The sequence below is a fragment of the Ambystoma mexicanum genome, chromosome 13 (genome assembly GCF_040938575.1).
Source record: "Ambystoma mexicanum isolate Mex_15411 chromosome 13, UKY_AmexF1_1, whole genome shotgun sequence".
Taxonomy (NCBI): domain Eukaryota; kingdom Metazoa; phylum Chordata; class Amphibia; order Caudata; family Ambystomatidae; genus Ambystoma; species Ambystoma mexicanum.
In genome coordinates this window covers 631,461,261-631,468,524 of record NC_090938.1, presented here as the reverse complement: position 1 = coordinate 631,468,524, position 7,264 = coordinate 631,461,261, and the positions used below count along the sequence as shown (strand labels likewise).

The 7,264-nt window shown below is 44.9% G+C and overlaps 1 non-coding gene across 1 annotated transcript; it reads right to left on the bottom strand.

Moving 5' to 3' along the window:
* Window positions 1-1,942: 1,942 nt before the first annotated feature.
* On the bottom strand, window positions 1,943-2,029 carry TRNASTOP-UCA (transfer RNA opal suppressor (anticodon UCA)). The gene has a single exon. It is a non-coding gene; the product is annotated as a tRNA-Sec (tRNA).
* Between the last annotated feature and the right edge of the window lie 5,235 nt (window positions 2,030-7,264).

The window sequence follows — 7,264 nt, the reverse complement described above, 5'->3', positions numbered from 1 at the left end:
TAGCAGGGCTAGCAATACTGACATTGACGGTGGAGATGATGAATGTGGTCTGTGGTGAGGTGTTTAATGCTAGCTAGTACGGCTAGAAATGCTTAATCTGAGAGGGGAGATGATGCATGGTGGTCTACGGTGAGGTGGCTTAGACTAGCTACATGGCTAGCAATGCTGACTTTGAGAGGGGAAATGATGAATGGTGGTCTATGGTGAGTTGACCTAGGCTATCTAGCAGGGCTAGCAATGCTGACCTTGAGAGGGGAGATGATGAGTGGTGATCTATGGTGAGATGGCTTATGCTAGCTAGCAGGGCTAGCAATGCTGACTTTGAGAGGGGAGGTGATGAATGGTGGTCTGTAGTGAGGTGGCTTAGGCTTGCTAGCAGGGCTAGCAATGCTGACTTTGAGAGAGGAGATGATGAACGATGGTCTATGGCGGGGCTGCTTAGTCTAGCTAGCAGGGCTAGCAATGCTTTGAGACGGGAGATGCAGAATGGTGGTCTATTGTGGGATAGCTTAGGCTAGCTAGCAGGAATAGCAATGCTGACTTTGAGAAGGGAGATGATGAATGGTGGTCTATGGTGAGGTGGCTTAGGCTATCTAGCAGGGCTAGCAATGCTGACTTTGAGAGGGGAGGTGATGAATGGTGGTCTGTTGTTAGGTGACTTAGGCTTGCTGGCAGGACTAGCAATGCTGACTTTGCGAAGGAAGATGATGAATTTTAGTCTATGGTGAGATGGCTTAGGCTAGCTGGCAGGGCTAGCAATGCTGACTTTGGGAGGGTAGATGATGAATGGTGGTCTATGGTGAGGTGGCTTATGCTAGCTATCAGGGCTAGCAATGCTGACTTTGAGGGTGGAGATGATGAATTGTGGTCTGTGGTGAGGTAGCTTAGGCTAGCTAGCAGGGCTAGCAATGCTTACTTTGAGAGTTGAGATGATGAATGATTGTCTATGGTGAGGTGTCTTAGGCTAGCTAGCAGGGCTAGCAATACTGACTTTGAGAGGGGAGAGGATGAATGGTGGTCTTCGGTGAGATGGCTTAGGCTAGCTAGCATGGCTAGCAGTGCTGACTTTGATGGTGGAGATGATGAATGATGGTTTATGGTGAGGCATCTTAGGCTAGTTAGCAAGGCTAGCAATGCTTACTTTGAGAGGGGAAGTGATGAATGGTGGTCTGTAATGAGGCATCTTAGGCTTGCTAGCAGGGCTAGCAATGTGTAGATGATGAATGGTGGTCTGTGGTGAGATGGCTGATGCTAGCTAGTAGGGCTAGCAATGCTGACTTTGAGAGAGTTTATGATGAATGGAGGTCTGTGTGATAGATGGCTTAAGCTAGCTAGCAGGGCTAGCAATGCTGTCTTTGAGAGAGGAGATGATGAATGGTGGTCTATGGTGAGGTTTCTTAGGCTAGCTAGCAGGGCTAGCAATGCTGACTTTTAGAGGGGAGATGATGAATGGTGGTCGATGGTGAGGCGTCTTAGGCTAGCTAGCAGGGCTAGCAATGCTTTGAGAGGGGAGATGATGAATGGTGTTCTATGGTGAGATGGCTTAGGCTAGCTTGCAGGACTAGCAATGCTGACTTTGAGGGTGGAGATGATGAGTCGTGGTCTATGGTGAGCCCATGCAGTGTCATCAGACATCGTTTGTGCATGCAAAAACAATGTGGAGGAGTAAGGCGTGTGGCCACTTAGGTTATATCAAAGGGGGCCTTGTTATTTGCACCGTCAAAAAAGGTTAAAAGTGAAATCACATTGCTAATCACTTGAAAAGGTGCTGCCTTCCTGTGCATCACCAGAAGAACTGCTGGCACCGCATGCTGTTAATCACTAGAGATGGGCATTTATGATTGGTACAATTCTTTTCTCTGTGATATAAATCCAGGCACTAAATGATTACTATGGACCAGACAAGATAAAAATGCTGATCACAGGAAAAATAGAAAGTAACCGCCCAGAAGGTGGAATTGAACCACTCTGTTGCTAAATAGCTACAGGTTTGAAGCCTGCACCCCAGACCACTGAGGCTCATCCAGGCAGGTGTGAAACAGAACAGCGACATATATATGTCACCTGAACGCAGCATCTCCCACTAATAGAGTGCGATAAACCTTTGAACTGAATTAAATTGAGTTTCTTTCTTCATGCTGAGGGACTTCCATTAATGAATACCTTAGCTTTCATGCTTTAATAGAAAAGAAATCAACAAAACTGAATGTCTCTACTTGTATGTAAATCAGTGTATGGCCTTCTGGGTAAATAGCACTGAATTGCAGCTTCATTGTACAAAGTTGTCAAAGTACAGGCAATGCGATGCAAGGGCGAAGTTCTAAACAAATGCCAAAGTCAAGCGCACGAGGCAGGCCTGGCCGCGCCTTGTAATCCCTGATGCTGATCCTGCGGAATTATTTATGAACTGAATTATTTTTAGTATTTTTAGATCGCAGCGTTCAGTCATGACCACCTGTTTTCGCTTTTAAAGGTTAAAACATACAGTGAGTGTGTTGGCCGACATCACATTCTACTTATTGGATTCTCGAGCTATAACCATTAAACACTACATATGGTGGAAGGAAGGAGGCGAGGCAAGTGGACAATACAGGGCAACGCAGTGGATACACATTAACCCGTTATAGTCCACACAGACCTGCGGCCAGATTATGAAAGCTTTGCTCGTGTGGAAAAAATCAGAGCAAGTGAAATTACCACCAATTCTGCTGTTTAGATAATTTGGAATGCAACAAACAGGTTGAGCCTCAACAGGTATCTAAAAATGTTTTCACCTGGGCAAAATTGGAGTAGTCTGCTTTATTTACTATGCTTGTTGTGTAACATGAACTACATGTAGTATAAAACTTTTGTTTTATGGTATGCTCTGGTCCTAGTACCTTACCCTAATCTCTCATCCTAGTCTCTCATGCTAGTCCTAGTCGCCAATCCTAGTTGTAGTCCCTCACCCTGATCTCTCAACCTAGTCTCACATGCTAGTCTAGTCTCCCATCCTAGTTGCAGTCCCTCACCCTATTGTCTCATCCTAGTGTAGAGGAGCAGGAAGACGTGTTTTCCCTAGCTCTGCGCCCTTAACCGATATCATATTGGAACAGCAGGAGAAGAGCCTTGTATGGGACCCCATGTGTTGCTCCTATATCACACAGTGTACGAGAGATGATATGCGCTCAGACAACCATACTGAATGTACCCTCGTACTGAAAGTTTGGAAGGATGTCAGCACGTACCAGTGAACATCATGGAGCGCTGAGTGAAATCTGATGAGGGCAAAGTGATGTCATGAAGCAGATAAACGAAGACATGCTGAAATGAAATGACAATACTTAAGAGTGACAATGTAACTGAAGCAACAAGACAAAGTGATTTGCTGACCAATAAGTGTAAACATGCAGTAACGCAAGATAGATGAGACGTATAGAAGCTTGCTACAGAGGAAAAGGTAACGTGGTTAGGACGGACATAATGGGAAGATGGACGCCAGCTTGTGTTAAAATTCAATTTGGCTACCTCAGAGACAGACCAGAGCTTATGGAGAAACAGTTTTGCATGCAAAATAAAGAGGAGTCTATGTTGGCATGGGATCAAGGATGCTATTTTAAGGAATAATTGCAAGACACAAAGGGAGGCAGACCGATAAGCCATGTACGTAAGACACATTTCTCTTAGATTAAAGAAGAAAACATCTGCAAGAGCCAAGTATTGGACAATTAAAAGTGTGAAAAGTCAATACAAAATTGTTTTGCTTTTCGGACACGTGTAATGACCTCATACTGCTCACTCTATTACACGGACCAAGAGTTCTTGGACTCAGGAAGGCAATAATACACACCTAGACCAATAATTGGAATATATTTGGCACTTTACTGGCCCTTTATTCGCACAAATTATAAGCATACGAATAACTATTGGAATAAATGCGATTACTTATACATAAACACGTAAACAAGGATAGTTACAAAGGGTCTACATCACTGTTAGTTCAGTTGTAGGAGAAAGCTTAATCTCAGCCACGGCGACACTACCCAGTCCCAAGGCAAGTAAACAAAGAGATCACACATACTAACAGGGTCTGGAGCCGAGCGTCCTCCCTTGCAGCGAGACTTCGTCACCCGGGGTTGCAATTCTCTGTCTTCTCATCAGGATACCTCTCTTCTTATGGGGGACAAATCGTTGCCCCTCATAGGTTGCAAACTGCCCCCGGCTGATAGACAGACAGCAAGCATGGGAGGCAAAGAGCGGAAAATTACCTGCACATCTCTGACTCCCTTTTCGGCTTGTCCCTGGAAGGTCAAAGTCAGATGGACAGAACACAAGTCCAACATACGGACTACAAATCAAAAATCTCCAGTGGCAATGCACTTCCTAGAAGCACGGCATACGATCGCACAGTTTAAGTGCGTGATCCTTGAACAAGTAACGATGGGGACCGGGGGGGGGGGGAGATATTCAATGCAAATTACTATAAAGAGAAATTCTGTGGGTGGATAGCCTGAGGGGCATGAACACTGATTTTGACCTAATGTGCTTTGTTTGAGGATGGGCTGAGTATCGTCGACCCTAAGAACACTTGTATAGCTTGTATTTGCATGCGAGCCACACACTGGAGTTGACTGTCCCTGTGGGACACTATCTCTCACTTTGGAGTTAAGAGAACTGATATGTTGGGGCATTTATATGGTCAAATGTTCATTGGTAGGATGTATAGCGAGTTACCTGCGCATAGAATAACTAGGAGATATATGAACTGACTCGAAAAAGACGTACATAATTGAGTTTATGTGATATGCTCAGTATGATTCTCCTGCAATAAGACACTACTTCCTGCATGAGAACTGGTCCTTCATACAGATTGTAAGTTATTTTTGCTTCTTTGGCAATGTATGTTCTGCTTATGTGTTCCACAGAGGGTGAATCTGGTATTCCCAAAGCTATACAGATATCCACTTGCTGTTTAAACTGGAGCCACCTTTGCAGCTCTACCCTTAGTGGGGTACATGTAGTATAAATGGTTTTGAACCCCTGGATATAGAGATGGGACCCGGGCATATTCGTTTGCTCAATACTTGACCACCCGGCCCCCTCGGGGAGTGGGGGATCAGGGGTTTTTGAGGGTCCCACAATGGCCTGTTTGCATGTATGCTCCATTGCGTGCTAGGCTATGGCTGCCCCCATGCCCTTACCCATCGTGCACACGTAAGAGTTGCTGGACGTGGGGGCACACCGCAGATCATTTTCTGTGGTTGTGCCCCCAAGCCCGGCTCCTCTACATATAGATGTACATTTATGTGAACAGGTGACTGTTGGATTTCGTTTGATCGTACTCAATAGTCGCTATGCCATCAAAGTAACAGCGGGATGGATCACAAGTCTGTTCGTGATATATGACCAAGGGTGGCCTTACTCAAAGTATTTCCAGATTTTTGTTAAAATGTGTGAGCTATACCCTGTGCTTCACTTACGCTTCATGACCTTAGCTTGATGTTAGCTTCTCGACCACCTAACTTTATGGTTTGCCACATATTCATATTTGAATTCACGCTTATGCACTTTGCCCACACAATGATGGCATTGTAGTGCTGGGTTCCTAATCGCGCGTGCGCGCGGTTGCTATGGCATTGTTATAAACAGATCTAGTCGAGTGCGACTCGCGTTCTAACAGCCGGGCCGACAGTCTCTCTTGAGCACAGAGGTAAGACAGACCGCAGGCGCGGTACTGCTGCCTTTTTACAAATACTCTGTACAGATTCTCGCCGCTCCATGGATCTGAGCCGCCTGGGACTGTGGTCGCATACAAGCTCGGGTGTGACCACATGCGGGATCGCGTGGGACCGCAGCTTCAGTAGATGCTAATCATTTGGGTTGTTTGTGTATTCTAACTACGATATGCAGCTCCCTCGCTTTCTGGGATAGCGCATAGCACGCCTGTTATGGTGATGCCACATATCAATTACTGTTTGACACCAGGCACATATTAGAACACCAGTCCATAGCTCGGAATGTTACATCTGATATACCACGGTTGCCTTGTGCTCTGAATTTAAGATCGGCTTACTCTGGTGACTAGTGTTATTCTAGAACTGCGCTCCACATGTTGAGCGGCAGTATTATTTTGCAGAGTTATGTGTTTGATTGAGGGGGCTCAGACTAATGCCTCTGCCCCCGATCCTTTTCATATTCCAGGGTTTCCTCTGAGGACCACTGACTTCTCTTACCAAGTATCCCCGGGGCACTTTCTGACGACCGGGTGATTGCAGTTCAGAGTGGAGTTTTACTCTTAGAAGCTTTCTTTGTCACTTTGACATTCTTTTTACTGTATCTATTAATCCCTACATGTCTCATGGTCTCTGGTTCCATTTTAAGGAACAAGGAGGTTAGTCCCCTGTAGTGTAACAGTATTGTTAATGTGAATCCTTATTTACAACACTAGATACTGAACACCTATATCTATATTATCCTGTAGGGTTCTAGACATGACATGTACCAGATATGAATATATAGCTCACACCATGAAGATGGATTTTTATCCGAAACGCATCGGCTATTGTAACAGCATATAGGAGCTATTTGATGCCTTAACTATTGGACTGCAGTGTGAATGCAGTAACAACTGGGCCTCATTACGACCCTGGCAGTAGCCGTGCCCTTATTAAGGGCATGGCTGCCGCCGGTAATTATTTTTTACCGTGTCCCAGAAAAGGTGCTTGCTCAAATGTATCGTTTTTAAGATTAAAAGTGTTGAGCAATAAACTTTGAGATAAATAGAAATGTATTAAATATAAATAAGGTAACGGCCTGTTAAGTATTGACAGTTAATTGAGGCTTGTCATTATGGAGGACACTCCTCTTATGCATCTTTGTAAAACATTACCACCACATGCACCCAAGCTTAAACAGTACAGTGCAGAGTGGGTGAAGGGCACAGCTGATAGAATGTTCAAGCTATGGCCACAAGGGGGATCATTGTGAAAGGCAGTATTACAACAGATGACCACACATGTGCATGCTGCATGCACAGGATAGACATTAGAGAAAAGACTGGCAGTTTTATAACTTTGGGAAATGTATCAAGAGGAGAAAGAGGACCAAGCACAGGAGGGGTGGGTGCTTAATCAGCATAAAGAGGAGTGCATCGAGCCCTCAGCTCCACTTACTCTGCCTGAAACTAAGAATGTAGATGTAGAAGAGACAGGATTTTATCCTTTAAAAGAATTGAAAACAGCAGCGGGGTATAGTAACCCGACGTATGCACCCCACGCTTATAGTA